This window comes from Telmatherina bonti, assembly GCF_933228915.1.
Source record: "Telmatherina bonti genome assembly, chromosome: 4".
In the NCBI taxonomy this organism is placed as follows: domain Eukaryota; kingdom Metazoa; phylum Chordata; class Actinopteri; order Atheriniformes; family Telmatherinidae; genus Telmatherina; species Telmatherina bonti.
The window spans coordinates 7,774,152-7,793,385 of record NC_136622.1 but is presented as its reverse complement, the minus strand read 5'-3'; positions in this window follow the sequence as shown (position 1 = coordinate 7,793,385).

Below are 19,234 nucleotides of genomic sequence, written 5' to 3'. Positions count from 1 at the left end.
CTTTATCACATCCTCCTCTGTCTGTCAGTGAAAAATGTGAGTAAAATGTGAGGAAACACTGAGTCACTGAACAACTGATCCCGATACAGTTTATGACTCATAATTTGTTTCTGACTGATGTGATGTAAAGATCCAGCACTCTAAATCACTTCTTATGAGTCTTTAAATTGTCTGGTTTGGATGGTTTAATTCATTCATATTCCAAACCTCTTAGTCAGATTAAGGGTTGCTGGAAATCTGGAGCCTATCCCAGCAATCATTGGGCGAGAGGCAGGGTACATCATGGACAGGTTCCCAGTCTATCGCAGGTTTTGATGGTTTCTCACCAAGGAAAACATTCTGTCAGTCTGTATTATGGGAAAATGTATTTATAACCAGACAGTTCAGGCACCTAAATCTCTGCAAAAAGCTGCATGAAAACAACAATAACCACACTGAAAGCAGAAAATTTGGAGAAAAAATACCTTAGGTCTGAAGCTGAAGCACAGAGCTGTAAACATCTTTACAGTGTTTACTATAAAGCACACGGTACAGTTTCACCCACGTCATGTCTGATGTATTCCAGCTGTTATCTGTCGTGTCAGCAGATAAAACAAATCTGAAGATCAACACAGCTTATAAATGTCAGGTCAATGACAGACGTAAAAACAGTAACGTTGGACTTGGTTTTTCCATGCTGCAGTCTCATTGGCCGTTTGGGAAGCTTGGCTGGAGCTACCATTAAACTTTGAATATTATAGTTTAACTTTGTCGCGGTTTAACTTTTAGGGTTAAGAAAATATTTTATTTGTCAAAAAACACAAATCTCATTGTTAGCTCCTCAGCCACTGCTTCAGATCTGTATGGTCCAGTTAGCAGTAACAAGCTAGCAGTTAGCGGTGAACAAGCTAGCAGTTAGCAGCTAACATGCTAGCTATTTAGAAAGTTAGGATGAACTGATGAAACTGTCAGTAAAACAGCTGTTTTATTACTATATTCAGATGTTGATGTTAAATTAAGTTCTTTAATGTCTTCCTGAACTAAACCGTCCTAATGAAAGTCAGTCAACGACATTAACAATGAGTCAGCTAATCTCTGGTTTTCCTTATTAGCCTGTTATTCTCTGTGGGCTGAGAGTTGGTAACTTTTAGGTCAAAATGGGTTAGAGGCAGCTTCATTGTATATGTTTATGACAATATAAAAATTTATAACAATATAGAAATAAAATTCTTTTTAAGATTTTTTTTTTTATTGAGCATGGGCTGACACATTAGTCTAGACGTTAACACTGATGCAGCTGTTTGCCACTCCACTCATTCTGGACCTGATTGAATCCTTGTGTTGTATATAAAAAAGACATTAGATATGTAGCCACAACTTTTTAGGAATTGAGGGTTGTACACATTGTTGCTGAAGTTTCATAAATGTTTGCAGAAACCTGGTAATGTGTCCAAAAAACATCATGCTGCCAGCTCGGGGAAAACCCGGGGTTGTTGTGTTTGCTCAGAACAGAGGAGGTGGTCTCCAGAACAACGTGATACATTCAGAGTCAGATTGAAGAATTATGCTAAAACATTCAAAGGGCTGTACAAAGTGCATGTGACAGTGATTAGCGAAAGAAATCTGGTTTGATTTCACTTCCAGCAGCTGTGTGCGACCATGGAATACAGTATATCCACTGATATCCTGGCGGAACAAACTCTGGTGGTTCATGTAAATGATCAGAACATTTTAGATATACTATAATGCTTTAATCCTTATATACATCTTAACCTGTCAGGGTGCTCTGACGCTGGTATGTAAAAACGAGGAACAGGCAGTCATCTGGTGAGTCTGACACACCATCATATGCTGCAATATGAATATCATGTTCTGCATTTACTTTATTCCAAACGCCGTCAGACATGCATCACTTCTGTGTGTGTCACTTTTCTGTTAGTCGTGTTTATTTGTCATTATGATGATTCTTTTCCTTTAGAAGCTGAGTGAAAGACCCACCGCTTCATCTGCTGACATAAACCCCCCCCCCATTCAGCCAGTAGACGGACAAGACGACGTGACACCAGCTGGGCCGCAGCCATGCTACACAATGCTTTTTTTACATGGGTGTTACTCTTGTTGTTGTTTTTGTTGCCAGGCAACCTTCAAAAAGAATGGCATCAGAAGCAGAAACACGTATGAGAATCTGTCAGCTGTGAGGAGGAAGAGCGACTTCACAGACAGGGAGGGGTCACATCTGCCACATCTGTAAGTAACAAGTTCCCAGCAAGTAGAAATGGGCCCCGGGGATGGTGAGCTGGGCCCCAGCGACGCCTTGATGCCGTGTCACATCTGAAGGAGGTGGTGAAACTGCATCGTTAACCTCAGGCTGAAGTTTGGAGGACGCTGTTGGGCTGAGACTGAAGGAACGTTTGGAGGAACTTCAGGAAATGGAAGTAACGTCGTCCAAACGGTGGAAACATTCAGCCTGCAGCTTCCAGTCTGAATGACGGCGTGAATCTCCCTAAAGCTGTGTTTTCATTCCTACAGCCAAGTACATCACATCATAACACACCCAGCTGTACCCACAGGCTCACATTTCACTGTACGCTACAGCACATTCCTCTGTGTGTGTGTGTGTGTGTGTGTGTGTGTGTGTGTGTGTGTGTGTGTGTGTGTGTGTGTGTGTGTGTGCGCTGAAGGAAGCAGAGGGGGTAAATGTATGAAACTGAATCCTGTGGGGTCACCGTTTGCAACATAACACCACAGTCTGCAGGGAGACACGGCACATGTGTGTCCTGACCTCTCTGCTGCTCACACACTCATCCTGGTGTGGATGTGTGTGTGTGTTAGATGATTCATTCCTGCGTGTTGTTCGGTGGAAACGACCGTAGCAGCAGGAGGTTTGTATCCTGTGATGTTGCGGTGCGATGGTGAAGGTTTAATGGGGTTCAGGGAAGCAGCAGGCTTTAAGTTAAAGTCAGCTGACTTGTAATAAACAGCTGGTTGTAGTCCTGGTTAAAGGTTAACAGTGCTGGTTAAAGGTTAACAGTGCTGGTTAAAGGTTAACCGTGCTGGTTAAAGGTTAACAGTGCTGGTTAAAGGTTAACAGTGCTGGTTAAAGGAAACAACCATCTCTTAGAAACAGGAGATGTTGAAGTCCCGGGTTTTGTTTATTGAAAACTACCTTCAGAGCAGAAACTGCTGATGTGTGCAGATTACAGCTGCTGTCAGATTAGTTCATTCATGATTATGAAAGCCTGTAAACCAGCGGTTGACAAACTCTGAGCCATGGCGGCCAGAATGAAGTACATTGTTGTTCCAACGACTGAGTGATTAACGGTGTGACGTATCAGATGGGTCATCCTGCAGCATCCTCTAAGTGCAACACTGGAAAACTGTCAGAGTCTTCATTGAAAAGGAAGATGAAGTGTTCTGTGGTGGATTTGCTTCATCACTTTAACAAACACTTTTCACTTCACTTTCACTTTCTTTCTTTATTCAGACTCTAGGTCCAACAAAACAAAACAAAACAAAAAAAAAACAACAACAATACAGACATACAATCATATTTAAAATAGATATTAAATAGACATGTGTACCAGTGCTTCCACATAGCAGACTGGTATCTCATGGTACAGAAAGAAGGCTGGGTGAACATTCTTATAATCTCATTACAAGATCCATCAAGACAACATATAAATTTATACATCAATCGTCTCAAAAGAGCATGAAACCATCTTCTCTCGTGGAGTTCATGCTAAATTCAGATCTTTAACATGACATGTTGGTTTTTATGCATTTATGTGTTGAATAAAATGAAGGAGCTTATTTCACAGATTTATTTCTACATTATTGGTTTAACTTTGACAAAGGATAAAAATTTCCAGATTTATTTGACAAATACAGGCTATATTAGTTTTATTATCTGGCGACCTCCTTAAAATGATCCCGACACCCCATTGGGGTCCCAAACCTCGGTTTGAGAAGCACTGCTCTAAAATATGAAAGGTGAGAAAAAGCAGCAGGTTTTTTTGTGGACGGTGTTTATCCTGACACAAACTGCTGATTTAGTTTTATTCCAAAGTGTCATGATTAAATTGTTGTTTGGGTTTAGTCTGAACCCACAAAAGCCAAATGTATTAAAGTCGATACAGTTTCTGAGACATTTTGCATCATTTTAGGTAGAATCTATACTCAAAACCCTGTTGTACTCCGTATGCTCCTGATCTCCTGTACCCTGGTGGATACCAAGAAACGGAAGACACTACGATCATTTTGAGTCATGGGAATAAATGGTTTAAATACTAAAAAGTAGGGGTGGGGAATAAAAAAGTTTTTAAAATCTGGAGTTTTTGCTTCACAATTTCAAAATCGATATTTTTGTTAAAAAAAATATATATATATTTTGTGATAAAAAAAATAATCCATTGTAATATTTTTGTCATTTTTATTGTTTTTACTGATCTTTTTACTCATCTTCGTGAGCGTTATAGCAGCAGAATGATGGTCTGGCTACTGTGTTGTTTTTTTGGGCGTGAAATGAAGAAAAACGTCGAGCAAAAACAGTTTTGTACACGTCGCAGTTTAAATCGAATCGGCCTGAATAATTTCTCAGTTCTTTCTGGGTTATAGAAGAATGAATTTACTTGGGAAATGAGCACCTTTTGTTGCTGAAGTGTAAAGATTATGAATAAAAAATCAGTTTGAATCGAGAATCGAATCGTCATCCCAAAAATCAGCATCGAACTGAATCGTGAGTTGTTGTTGGATTCTGATCCCAACTAAAAAATATTTTGTTTTGTTGTTTTTCTCCTCAGTTGTTCTCAGGTTGGACTTTAAAGACTTCAAAGCTTTTCTCAGAGATGTGAGAAACAGCGAGTGACTTACTTTAACCGCTGTCCGGTCAGAAACACACATTTTCATTCACCTTTTCTTTTAACTGTGAGTAAAAAACACAAACAGAAATCCGTCTCTGGAGCAGAAAATAACCAGAAGTGCACAAAGTTCTGGATCAGAGATGAACTTCATCGACGGTGCTGTGTTTTAGGTTCAGGAATTTAAGCTTTTAATGTTCATATGGATCTAGATTAACATTCTCGACTGAGTCCAAACTAATCAAACCTTACAGGGAATAAGTGGAAGTTTTAGTGAATCCCATCCTGTAAGTTTCCAGATATCTGACAGCAGCAGGGTGGAGTTTTACCGTCCGCCTGTTCTTCAGTTCTTCTGCTGTCTGCTCCAGCTGGAAGGAGCCAAAACCAAGTTCAGTCTTGTTTTTAGGATACGAGGGGATCTGTTCAGGTAGAAAGCACGAAATGTCAAACAATGAGCAGAAAGAGAAATATTCCTCTACATTCTTCTCACGTGCAGACCTGTCCTGCAGGAACAGCCACATCGCAGGTTACGTTGCTTAAGGCGTCTTTTTCTCAGAGATGGAAGAATCCATGAGCTTTTCTCAGGTTCCATCATTTGTGTTGGCTCGGTTCAGTTTAAACTGGTTTTCTGCTGCTGCAAAGCAAATTCACTGTTTTTCCTTCATTTGCATTTTGAACTTTAAGCAGATTTTCACAACGTAGACAGAAATGTTTGAAGAAGAAATAAATGTTTTTAATTTGATCCGTAGAGACCTGAAAAGCCAACCTGAAGCCGCCACCTGAAAGCTGTTGCTTCGTATTGTCAACACAAACCGGTGGAGCCTGCAAGTTAAAACGAGATCCAGCAACCTAAAAACAACAACTTACCATGTGTTGAAATCCACAGTGGTGTCTGTTTAAATCCCACCGCTGCAGGAAGCTGGAGAGACTCACTGCAACACTTCCATCATCACAGACAATGTTTCTCCTTTAAGTCACAAAGTCTACAGAGGAGTCATGCAAAGAGGAGGGAGAGAAGATGGGTGGCATTACAGAGAAAGAGATAATAGGTTATGTTCAGGCATAAAACGCTAAAACTGCCTGAGATTAAACAATAAAACAGGGTTAACGTTGGAAAAGACATCATGTTCAGCGCTGATGCGACCTTACGGAAGCTGAAATGGACCAAACGGAAAACTAAACAAGAATAAGCAGAAAGGAAATTATTTTTGATGGATAATTTTCTAGCCATATCAGTGAATCTTGGGAATAAATATTTTACCATTGGGAAGTTTACCATTTGAAAGTTTCTTTTTCAAATGGAGCAACATTTGTAAGGAAACTGCATTGGTGGAATGAGCCGTAGAGCTGCATCCATGAAAACCTTTCTAAATCTTGTCTGCTGATGCCAGACAGCTTATTCTGCTACGTCCACATTCTCAGCTCAGCTCTCTACGTCTGATGTCTCATATCCTCTATCAGTCTGTGGTGGAGAGTTCAGTCGACTCTGCAGCATCTGCTGGGGCAGCAGAATCAGAACCAGAGACTTAAAACGCTGTGCCAGAAGTTCTGGTTCTGTTCTGGGGACTGGTCTGGAGCTCCTGGAGCTGATAGTCCCACAAGAGTGAAGAAAAAGTAAAGGCTCTGTGTCTTCAGCAGTTCTCAGTGTCAGTTCTAATCACCACGATCAAGAATAATTCAGCCAGTCATTGTGAATTCTGCACATCCTCGTAGTTTTGTCCGGTTACCGCAACCTTCATGCAAACATCAGCAATTCTCCTGGAGACCTGATACATGTACGTCATCAGTGATGCTTCATGTTTCTGATGATAATGTGCTGGCCATTATCCCGATGAAGCACCGCGCATGACCCTCTCAGCATTCAGGGAGGGCTTTAGTTCAACTGGTCCCATACGGAGACCACGGCCTTTCCAAGCAGTCGGAGCTGATATGAATCCCAGCTGGAGGCTTACTGCTGCATGCTGATGCTTCTCTCAGAACTCAGAGCATCTCCATGCGGAGATTGAGATGCTTTTCATGGCAGAAACCACCTCACAGGAACATCCTGACAGTTAGTTAAGAGGTTATTACTACGGTTAGTTGCATGAGGAAGCAGCGTGTTTCAGCTGCTGTCGGGTCCCAGACGCTGAAGGAACAGAAAGAAAGCAGCTGTCTGTCAGGTTTAAGGAAGGTGGAAACACGTGTTGAGTTGTATTTAGCCCATGCACACTGCTTTAACATTTTTTAATGCCAAAAGTGCAAAAAAAATCCATTAAAAAAAAAAAAAAAAGAAATCTATGGGGATTGACTGCTTTTTGGAGCCCCTAGTGGACGAGAAGGGAACTACAGGTTTTGGTGGCTGCTTACCTGGAACATACGTTAAATGTTGGCATCAGGGTGTATCATTATAACGTTACACTGCTGAAATGAACCCCGTAAAAATTAATGTTTTATTCTGAGCTGCTATCTTTAAATTTTACCACGGCCCATGTTAACAGTGGGAAACATCTACTGACATCTAGTGGTCAAGTTGCAGACGGGAACAAGGTCAAAGTCCATCTCGCCGTGCAGATCTTCATCTGCAGGTTAACTGACCTTCCCGACGTGGAAAGAGTGAAAAGCTCCTGCAAACCTGCCGAACCAGAGCTGGTTCCTTCACCGCTTCGCCTTGTTTCGCCTTGTTACGCCTTGTTACGCCTTGTTACGCCTTGTTACGACATGTTACGCCTTGTTTCACCTTGTTACGCCTTGTTTCACCTTGTTTCGCCTTGTTTCGCCTTGTTACGCCTTGTTTCGCCTTGTTATGCCTTGTTACGCCTTGTTACGACATGTTACGCCTTGTTATGCCTTATTTCACCTTGTTATGCCTTGTTTCACCTTGTTTCGCCTTTGTTACGCCTTGTTACGACATGTTACGTTTTGTTTCGCCTTGTTTCGCCTTGTTTCACCTTGTTATGCCTTGTTATGCCTTATTTCACCTTGTTATGCCTTGTTTCACCTTGTTTCGCCTTTGTTACGCCTTGTTACGACATGTTACGTTTTGTTTCGCCTTGTTTCGCCTTGTTACGCCTTGTTATGCCTTGTTATGCCTTGTTATGCCTTGTTATGCCTTATTTCACCTTGTTATGCCTTGTTTCACCTTGTTTCGCCTTTGTTACGCCTTGTTACGACATGTTACGCCTTGTTTCACCTTGTTACGCCTTGTTTCACCTTGTTTCGCCTTGTTTCGCCTTGTTACGCCTTGTTATGCCTTGTTTCGCCTTGTTATGCCTTGTTACGCCTTGTTACGACTTGTTTCTCCTGGTTACGCCTTGTTACGCCTTGTTTCAACTTGTTACGCCTTGTTTCACCTTGTTTCGCTTGGTTACGCCTTGTTACGACATGTTACGCCTTGTTTCACCTTGTTTCACCTTGTTTCGCCTGGTTTCGCCTTGTTACGCCTTGTTATGACATGTTACGCCTTGTTTCGCCTTGTTACGCCTTATTTCGCCTTGTTACGCCTTCTTGCGCCTTGTTACGCCTTGTTACGTTTTGTTTCGCCTTCTTACGACATGTTACGCCTTGTTTCGCCTTGTTACGCCTTGTTTCGCCTTGTTATGCCTTGTTTCGCCTGGTTACGCCTTGTTTCGCCTGGTTACGCCTTGTTACGCCTTGTTTCGCCTTGTTTCGCCTTGTTACGCCTTGTTTCACCTTGTTTCGCCTTTGTTACGCCTTGTTACGACATGTTACGCCTTGTTTCACCTTGTTTCGCCTTGTTTCGCCTGGTTTCGCCTTGTTGCGCCTTGTTACGACATGTTACGCCTTGTTTCGCCTTGTTACGCCTTGTTACGCCTTGTTTCGCCTTGTTTCGCCTTTGTTACGCCTTGTTATGCCTTGTTTCGCCTTGTTACGCCTTGTTTCGCCTTGTTACGTCTTGTTTCGCCTTGTTATGCCTTGTTACGCCTTGTTTCGCCTTGTTACGCCTTGTTACGCCTTGTTACGCCTTGTTACGCCTTGTTTCGCCTTGTTACGCCTTGTTTCGCCTTGTTACACCTTGTTACGCCTTTTTTCGCCTTGTTTCGCCTGACTTCCGCCTGCGAACTTACTGCTCCATCAGTCACAGACTGTCTCATCTTCACCTCGTTTTTCATTTGCTTTGAGTTCTGAACTTGTTATCCTGCCTTTGTATCTTCAGTAAATGTAAAACGTGGAACTTTAGTGGAGTTTCCATTAGTTTCTTTTTTAAAAATAAAAGCAATATCTCTAAGTTTTGATAAAATTGGGATTTATGGGTGTTTCCATTGAACAGTGTTTCAGTGGAAGTTTCAGTTCTCGTAAAATCTCGTTTGGGTGACGAGACTTTGCGAGAATTGCGGCGTATGCAAGGTAGCCACGTTATTTTGGAGTTTTTACTTTCTGCTGACAATTTGCTACAACTTTTCAGAGCTTTTCTCCCTCATTTTCATAAAAATTTGAATTTTACTGTTACTGTTTTTTCCACACCACACCATCTTTACCTGGAATAAAGTGGTCATGACCCTCCATGTCACATCTGGGACACATAAATGCGATAAAAGTATTCCCATCACACTTTTGCGATATAAAACATCTGTATCAAAACATTTGAAAATGACTTCATGAGAAGGTAAAAACTTTTTAGGTATATGTGAGACTTTTTTTTTTTTTAAATGTAGGCGCTTCCATTTGCGTTTTTTTATTGCAATATTTAGTTTTCACACAATTCTAAGTGTAATGGAAACAGACCTTATTAGTGATACATCCCTCTGCCTCCTGCCTGGTGGTCCGACATCCTGGGCGACTTGAACCTTCCAGCCTGACAGAGCATCGCTTCATTTTCCTTCTCTAATGAGGTGACTTCATTCACTGTTACTGTTTTTGTGTTACATAAATATGATTCTCTATTTCTCCAGTGGGAAACTCCAAATGTAGTGAAAGCCATTCGCCTCATTCACCACCATCACCATCTTCTTGTGAATCTCCATGAATTTTTTCTCAAGTTGCGCTTAAGTTTTTTTTTTTTTTTACAAAAATCCTTTATCAAACTCACTCAAACATGTTCATAACCGTGATGTAGTCAGAAAATTTTCTCTTAGATTGGTGAAAACCAATCCCCCTGCAAGCTGAAGGAACAGACCAGCTGGTGCTAATTTGGAAGAAAACACCCTGAAAAATCCGTAAAAGGTCACGAAACTTAAGGACCGTGTGCAGAGACAGAGATAAGAAAAAATAACATGAAACCAAAACAATGAATGAAAATAAAAAGTGATGATGAAGAGGTGAACTCTAACCTGGGTTAGTTAGTTTAAAACTGAAATTTTGTGGTGCTTCCAGCTTCCTTCACGATGCTGTAATGATGGAGGGAAAGGAGGATCTGATGAAATAAAACCTCCCAGCGAGTCTGAAGTGCAATGAGATGTGTTATTGACAAGGTCAAGACTTTATATCCATCTCACTGCAACTCGTCATCATAATGATAATAAAAACACTTGTGAATCTGAAGAGTTAAAGACCAGCAGCTTGATGTGAAAGTTTCAGGTGATTTGGACTGTATGGATTGATACTTTTGTGGTTGAGGGGAAGAACCTGGTGTGTGTTCAGTCCTATTGACTGTGTGAACGATTGAATTCCTTATGTTGTGACTGTGTGAGTGTGTGTATTGAGTTGATTTGTATTGAGGTGTTTTTTTTGTCAGATCTCTGGACTGGTTCCTTGGAGGAGCAGTACAGAGACGCTTCTTTTTTCCCATCAACCCCCAGTTTACCTCATGTTATTCTTTCTAACCTGCAGGAATGGTGCTCTGTGTCTATCTGCCCTGCAGTTTGCCTGATCTTGTGTGTGTTTGTTCAGTTTGTGTCTGACTCCACTGGTCAGGTTTTACTGCCAGTCAGAGTTCTTTGTATTGGGACGCCAGTTCATTAACGATAAATAAACTTCTGGTTGTGGTACTGATTCTGATAACATTGATTATTTTAGGAAAATCATCGATAGAATAATTGTGTGTGGAGTTTGACTTGTTCATGAATGAATGAAAGGATAGAAAAATAGTTCAATTTACTAAAAGGTTTATAAGTTCATAAAACAGAAAAATGCAGAGAAACTAGTCAATGCCTTTTTACTTTAAGGCTGGATTCCTGCAGTTTATTATTTATGGGTTGTCCCAAATATGCCCTGAAATGTCTCCAGCTGATCCAAAATGCTGCAGCGAGGGTTTTGATGAGGACTAGCAGGAGAGATCATATTTCACCAGTTTTAGCCTCTCTACACTGGCTCCCTGTTAAATCCAGGATAAAGTTTAAAATTCTTCTCCTCACATATAAAGCTCTCCATGACCAAGCTCCATTGTACATAAAAGATCTCATAGTTCCATATATTCCAAATAGAGCACTTTGCTCTCAGACTGCAGGTTTACTGGTGGTTCCCAGAGTCTCAAAGAGTACTATGGGAGGAAGGGCCTTTAGCTATCAGGCTCCTCTCTTATGGAACCAGCTCCCACCGTGGGTTCAGGAGGCAGACTCCCTCCGCACCTTTACGATCGAGCTGAAAACCTTCCTTTTCCATGATTCTTATAGTTAGGATATGAGCATCGAGTCTGCATGTACGGGACCCAACTGTCCAGGTTATGCTCATTGCTCTTATAGTTATGGGTAGTCTAGCCATCCATTACTTATGTAGCAATGGGGATGTTACCTGATGCACTGAGAAGTACCTTTTTCTATCGTATTAATGTATAAATATGGCAAAATTGCCGTCTCTAACTTATTTCCCCATTTTTCCGCAGGTCTTCCTGAATAAGTGCAGTTGTACATGTTGATCTGTCTTTCCTGTCCTCTCCACCCCAACCAGTCGAGGCAGATGGCTGCCCTCCCTGAGCCGGGTTCTGCCGGCGGTTTTCTTCCTGTTAAAGGGGAGTTTTTTCCTTCCCACTGTCGCTGCATGCAGCTCAGGATGGGGGATTGGATCCAAGTTAAGACTCAATCAGTTGGTTTCTATTAGCTAGGCTGTTTATGAATGATCCTGAACTGATGTGTCTGTAAAGCCTGAGATGATGTTGTTGTGAAGTGAATAAAGCTGGATTGAACTAAAACAGTCACTCAGTTCTTATCTGTAAAATAATCAAAGATATGAAGATTTTCATGAATACAACAATCCTTGTGTTCAGAAGATGGACTTAAGAATAAATTTGTTTGTGAAAAGTATCAACGAATCAGGCTGATTGTAACCAGAGAGCGTCCTCGTCTTCTACCGTCACCTTCCACAGCAGCATAAAAAGTTTTGAGCAAGAGGACCAGTTTATTCTGAGGTCATAAAAGTCCCAGTTCACATAAAACTTCTAATCTTAGAGACACTAAGTTCGTAATCTCCTCATACATAGGTTGTTGTTGCTGTTAGACACTGTGACAGTAAAATCACCTGTTATCCAGCCATCGCTCTGAAAGGAGACACGGTGAAAGAAAGTCCACAAAGATCAGTTTCATTCTTTCAGCTTCCTTCTCATAATCTCCTTTGGTTTTCAACTCTGTGGCATCTAAATAAGATAATTTACAATTCAGAGCCACACTTTTTTTAATAAGCATGTTTTTGTTCTTGTTTGGTGACGTTCTGGTCCATGTTCAGACTCTGGGACGAGAAAATGTCCATGTTCAGGCTTGGAGGGAGTTTCAACATCAGTGTAACGTGAGACGCCGATGCAGGTGTTGCAGCGAATGCTGTCAGTCTGGCGAGATGCACAACAAACAGAGCCAGCTAGGAGGAGACAAATTGGATCATTCTGCATATTTTATATACAAAATCAAAAATCACAATATTCCAGAAAGCTGATTCATTGTTTGTGCGTTCTAGTTGCACACGGATGCAAAGAAGTCTTCGCATGTTCCAGTTAACAGCTTCACTTTGTGTTGTTTCTATTGGGAGAGATCGAGCAGTGCCGGAGAAAACACACCAAACGACAAGAAATGGAGTGAAATGTGCAGAAATGAGAGAATGCTGCAGATTCCTCTGGAATTCCCCTCCAGTCACATGCTGGGACTGATGGGAAACCAGGCTACAAACCTCCCAGCTGCAAACCTCCCAGCTGCTCCCCGCCAGCGGTCCGACACAGACGTCTTCCTGTGTCTGCGAGGCAACGACTGACAGGATCCTCCGGGGTCTTACAGGATCCTCCAGGGTCCTCCAGGATCCTCCAGGGTCCCTACAGGAGGCTTTTTGGAACCTGAACAATAAAAACAAACACAACTTTATCAAACTGTTTCACATATGATCCCATTTTATTCTCTGACAGCGAGGTCTCCAGCAGGACCCCATAAAACCAGACCAAACCTCCCACTTCCCCAGTCTGGAGCTCAAACTGGCCTCCCCAACATGCACACTCAGATCCATACATCATGTGGATAGTATGTGACTGTGCGTGAGCCCAGCCCATGTGATTCTGTTGTCATTGACTGGTGGATAATGGTTAACAGATGGATCTGTGTGTGTGTGTGTTTGTGTGTGTGTGTGTGTGTGTGTGTGTGTGTGTGTGTGTGTGTGTGTGTGTGTATGTGTGTGTGTGTGTGTGTGTGTGTGTGTGTGTGTGTGTGTGTGTGTGTGTGCATTGGGTGTGGACCCTCTCAGTCCACATTTATGATTAATTTGGAGATCTGTAGCCAAATCTCACACACATGCAACATTATGTAATAATGTGAGCAAACCGACGTTTACCATCATCATCATCATCAGCAGCACCTGGACCTGTCAACACTGCACATGCTCTGTGATGATGTCATGGCAACAGGAAGTTGAGTGCTCCTTGGAGCTGGCAGAGTAACCATAGCAACAGGGAGCTTTTTCGCTCATGATGACTGATGCTGCTGGTTTGATTCAGTAACAACCAACCAGCTGGTTTCACCTTCAAAATAAAGCTAAAAAAAACTTTTTGTTGGTTTGTTGGGTGACTTTATGAACTGCAACAGCAGAGTTAGTTGACGTTAAATGAAGCTGAAAAACTGGAGTTTACTGGAAATATGTGAGGATTTGGACAAACTTCATCAACTCCACATAAAGCAGAGAAACTTCACAAAGTCTTGTTTTATTTTAAGCAAGAGGATTCTGGTCCAGCTTCCTTAAAGAGATGAAGAGTAAATAGTTGTTGCCTTGCAGCAGGAAGCTGGAGTGGAGGTGGGATGAACTGATGTTCCTGAATGCAGCAGGAATCTTGTGTTTTACATTACCGGTATTAATCATAAATCCTTCATCACTGATCATCATTCTAACAGGGAAACTAGAGTATGTTGTCTAAACGCTGACACCGTCTGGAAGATGGATTTTTGCTGCTTTAAAGCCAATATGGAGATTAGAACATGACTCTTTCTTTAAACATTTTATTCCTACGTAAGTTATTGTTATTCATCATAACAGTGTGAAACTAGAATATTATATAAATCTAAACAAGAGAAACTTTGAGACATTTTCGTTTGGATGAGTGGAAAATAAACACAATATTAGAGATTAATTTTAACGGCCTACTAAAAACAATAAACATTTTTTACCATATAAATTATTCATCAACTAAATAAATTGAATAATTTAATCTAAATAAGACATTCTGGGACATTTCAGCTGTTACTAAATCCAATAAATTACCCATAATCCATTACTAGAAGTGAGTTGTGGTAATCCCATCACCATTTTACACGTAACTTGTCTCATTTCCACAGATTCAGCTGAAACACTTCACTTATTCAACATTTTACCTCCAAGTTTACCTCCTTCATTCAGGGTAGGTATAATTTACGTGAAACTATGTCCTCTGAACATATTCTATTACAACCAAAGTCACATTCTACATTGTGGTGTAACTGGTTGCACATGTCATACAACTCATAAAACCGGTTACACCCACGGCGTTTCTACGAGCACATCTGGACTGAGAAGTTTTCTCCTGCAGATGTTCCAGAGCTGCAGTGTCGGCGGGGCGTGGGAGCTCCTGCACAGCTCTGAGCGTGCACGCTGCAAGCAGAAACACCTGCAGAGGCAATACCATCAGGCCTCCGAAATGAGAACTGTAAACCAGTACCTCACCAGATACATCCTCATTAATGTCGCCGATGGCACGCTGGGAGGAGAAACCGTGAAACCCTGAGCTCTGGATGAAGACCAGCAGAACCACGTCAGCTCCTTCTGTCTGGAAAAGTAAAAAAATCCCACTGCAAACATGTCAGCACATCCAAAAGTCCCAGAAAATTTGTGAAAGTCCTGATTGGGAGTGATGTGGAAACACAGACATCAGCTTCAAACATCCACTTTTACATTTCAGAGTGCTTCGCTCCAAAGAGGCTGGGATGAGGCAATGAACGTTAGTAATGAGGCTCATCAAGAGCATGTTGATGTCACTTTAAAGCAGATGATCCCAACAGGTGACTCAGATGTGCGTGTTTCTCTCTCTGCAGTGGAAAATGTCATGAAACCGTGAAATAAAGTGCCACGACACACAGCCTGCAGTGGAAGTTTTTTCCTGATTTTACACCACATGAAGTGGACAACAGCTAGACTTACACCACACAGAGTGAGTCTACCCAACATGCAATGAGGCTTTACTAACACATCACAGTTAACTACATTTATAAGCACATACTGTAATAAATTATTCCTTACTATTATTGTTTTACTCTCCTCTGAAGCTTTTCCCAAAAACTATTCTGCTTTCATCCATTATATGTGATGCATATCCCCCCAAAAAGAAAAAGCAGCAGTTGAAATGACTAGAAACTAGGATGATGCAGAGCACATTGGTCTGAGAAGGGTAAACAGACTGGACTGGAAATGGTTCAGTCGGACGCCATGTTAAAAGATGAGAAGTGTTCTCCAGTGTTTTTGAAGTATTTTCTGTGTTAATATCCCAGCCAACGCTGTTGGTTTAAGTATGCGGACCACATAGAGGCTAGCTCGTTAGCCACCCATGCTAACTCTGTGTCTGCTTGTGTTCTCAGCATGCTGTCTAAAGTATCTGCCACTGAGAACTAAACAGTCAGCATGTCAGCAGTGGTGATGTTTGTTTGTTTTTGCACTTTCAGGTGAGGCAAGTGAGGGAAGGAGGTGAAGGGCTCAAATTGTTCTTCTCACATAAAAGACTCTCAGTTACAAGCTATTAACCCTTCACAACAACCCAACAAAAATGGGGGAGAAACTTCAAATTTCTTTTAATCATAAGTCTTTTTTTTTGTTCTTCTTACAATATCACAAAACTAAGAAAAAAAAAAATTTTTTTTTTTGTATGTTTACCAGTTATAGCTGTGTGATGTCAGAATTGTTGCAGTGCAAAAGGTGTCCAACAGGGGGCAGAAGACAAGTATCAGAATGTGCAAAAAGGGTTTTGAGTATTAAATGATGCAAAAGATTTCAGAAAGTAAATATACAAACAGCCTTTCGCCCAAAGACTGCTGGGATAGGCTCCAGCTTCCCAGCGACCTTTAGTCGGACTAAGCGGTTTGGATAATGAATGAATGAATGAAATATACAAACAAGATTAAAGAGTTAAAGAAATCAGAGTTCCCTCCGCTGTCAGACTGCATGTTTACTGCTGGTTTCCAGCGGTTCTATAAGCAGAACGGGAGGCAGAGGCTTCTGTTTTCAGACCCTCTCTGTGGAAACAGATCCCAGTTTGGCTCCAGGAAGCAGACTGCCTCTATGCTTTCACATCCGGAGAGTCGACTAGATTCTGTCCAATTGGGGACTCAGCTTGGTTGTAGGGAGGTGTATCCATGTGGACCGAGATCGTGTTCACGCTGCACTTTGGTCAAACCAGCCAAACCATTAGAATAATATATCCCCATTCCCACCAGAGGTGGCGCTGCACTAGTATTTAGCTAAAGAGAGGACAAGACTGACATGAAGAAGAAAACTGTTCCCTCCACCTGCAAGTTAAACATGGAGACAAAACTAGGGCTGCTTTCGGTTTTTATTGTGTCTTATGCAAGTATACTGCAGAAATACACTGCAACAATGGACGCAGTATGAACAAATGACAAGCAGAGGACCCTTAACCCCTTTGCTATGGATTTACCCACAATGCAATGCTATACCACATGCAGGAAGTAATTTTTTGTTAGTCGGCTTCCTATATTTGTTCCGCCACTTAAACAGACTGAGACCTGCGTTTGTAGGCGGACCGAGTCCGCTTCTTTGATCTGAATCTAAATTCGTTGGCAAATTCACATTTCCCCAAATAAAGCGGTTTTTCTGAGCAAACGGACTCGGATTCAAAATCAAACAGCTTCATGTAAATGTGCCCTAAGATCACGCTTAAAATCTTCCGTTTTAATAAACTGGGGTATTTTCATCAACCAGGACTAAATCCACTTTCGAGTGGATACTTTGACAGTATTTTGTAATGTCACCATAATATTATAAGAAAGTATTTTCTGATCATTTGCTGTTAGCATCAATAAGGATCCGTTCTTTCTCTGCTGTTATTATTGTAAATGTCACTATTTTTGTTTGTGTCCTGATGCTTTTTCCACGTTTGTTCCATGCTGCTGTGCTTTGTCCAAGGCAGCTATATATCAAGCTATAGTAGGTAAGCTTGTTCAGAGACATCTTTTATTGTCTTCTGGGTGAAGTGGTTCCTCGTCCTGATAGTAGTCTATACATTTTGTAATCATAAACAATAAGAAATATAGTTAGACCCTCAGTTTACAGTAAATCTGTAAAAACTCTGACCAATCCAAACGTTCCGACTCAAATGGAGTTGTTCATTTCTTATATTTCGTAAGCTTCTTCTCCCGGCTCCCCTCCTCCCCCTCCAGCAGCGCATACCCGATAGTCACACCCTGCTCAGCAAACATGGCTGAGAAAATGCAGAAAGGATTTCCCTGACCTGGCTCAGTTTATTTGCCTCCTCCCGCTAAACAGCTGAGAAAGAGTGAATCGTTGGTGGAAAAGGCTGCAAATAAAAAAGCTTTGGATCACGCAAGGAGAAAAAGCAGAGGGGGAGGAGCCAAGACACGGGAGGGGCCAGTGTAAGGGGAGGTGCAAATACAGGGGGAGCCAATGCAAGGGGAGGAGCCAATGCAGGGGGAGGAGCCAAGACAGGAGGAGGGGCCAAGACAAGGGGAGGAGCCAAGACAAGGCGCTACTTTCACATCCTGCTAGCTCCCCAACATTACATTCCCCAGCTTTAATGTAAAGTTGATGTTTATAGTTATTGTTGTTGCTATACTTTTATCATTGTTATTTGCAGCCATTACTTTCATGTTTATTTGTCATGAAGATAGTCATTGCTTATGTATGATTATAGTAAGCCTTTTTCTTGGCTTATTATTTCTTGATGATCTGTTTTCATTATTATAAATTATTATTATGTATGAGCCCAGAGACGTTAGCTACAGCTTTGTGCTGTTGCTGATGGGGATCCTATTGACAGAAATATGGCTTAGTATGGGAGATTGGATAGAAGTTGAGATTTGACCCAATCTGCTGGTTTTCTATAATGATACTGTTTATTATAAATTGATTGGGCTGAAGTGTCTGTAAAGTTCCCCGAGATGGCACCGCTGTGAAGTTCTGCTGTAAAAAAAAAACTTGGAAAATCAAAGTTTGTTGTGGTATCTCTCCCATTTCAGAAGATGGAGGAAAAACGGCGTGAAAGAAGTCGACTGAAAACACTCCATTTGAAATAAAAACCTGAGATGGACACTGAGGTATCGATCAGTATTCCAAAGAATGGAAAATCATCGCTAAAATCTGAACATGAAGCCGACGTTAAGCGGGTGTCACTATGGTTGCTTCATTTTCACATTAGAAAAACTTAAGTCAGTTTAACTTAAAATCCAAAGCGAGGCAGTAAATCCCATCTGACTTGACTTCCGCATCGGGGACAAAGAATCAGCATGTTGAGCTGAGACTGGTCTGCCAGGTACTAATGGGAAGACAAACTCTCCTATGAATAAAAACAAACTCTCCTGTACAGTGTTTGGTTTGTACTCTGTCTTGTTTATGCATATGTACTTGTCTAATAAACTTAAACCTACATCCTTCCAGTCTCATCTTTCCGTACAGTTATCAGTAGAAACCAAAATAAATGACAGATTTAGTCATATTTTTAATTCACTATTAAGTCACCACACCAATAAACACCACTCTCTGTCCTGTTCCGTCTCCTCTCTCACCCTCTGGGGAAGGTGGATCAACCTGGTGTCACATAAAGACACACAATTTGTTGAGGTTTTGCAGAGTTTCTACATAACAAGCAGACAAAAAGCGGCATTACAATAATCAGTATTATAATGGTCAAACTATGGTATATGCAATCTGTTTATCTTTGTTAAAACTGTACTGTGTACAAGTACTAGTAAGGTGCCGCCATATCACACTCACGCCATATCATAGTCACAAGCTCCCACATTTTCCCTGAGAAATGAGCAAAGGCACACGAAAACATTTCACCA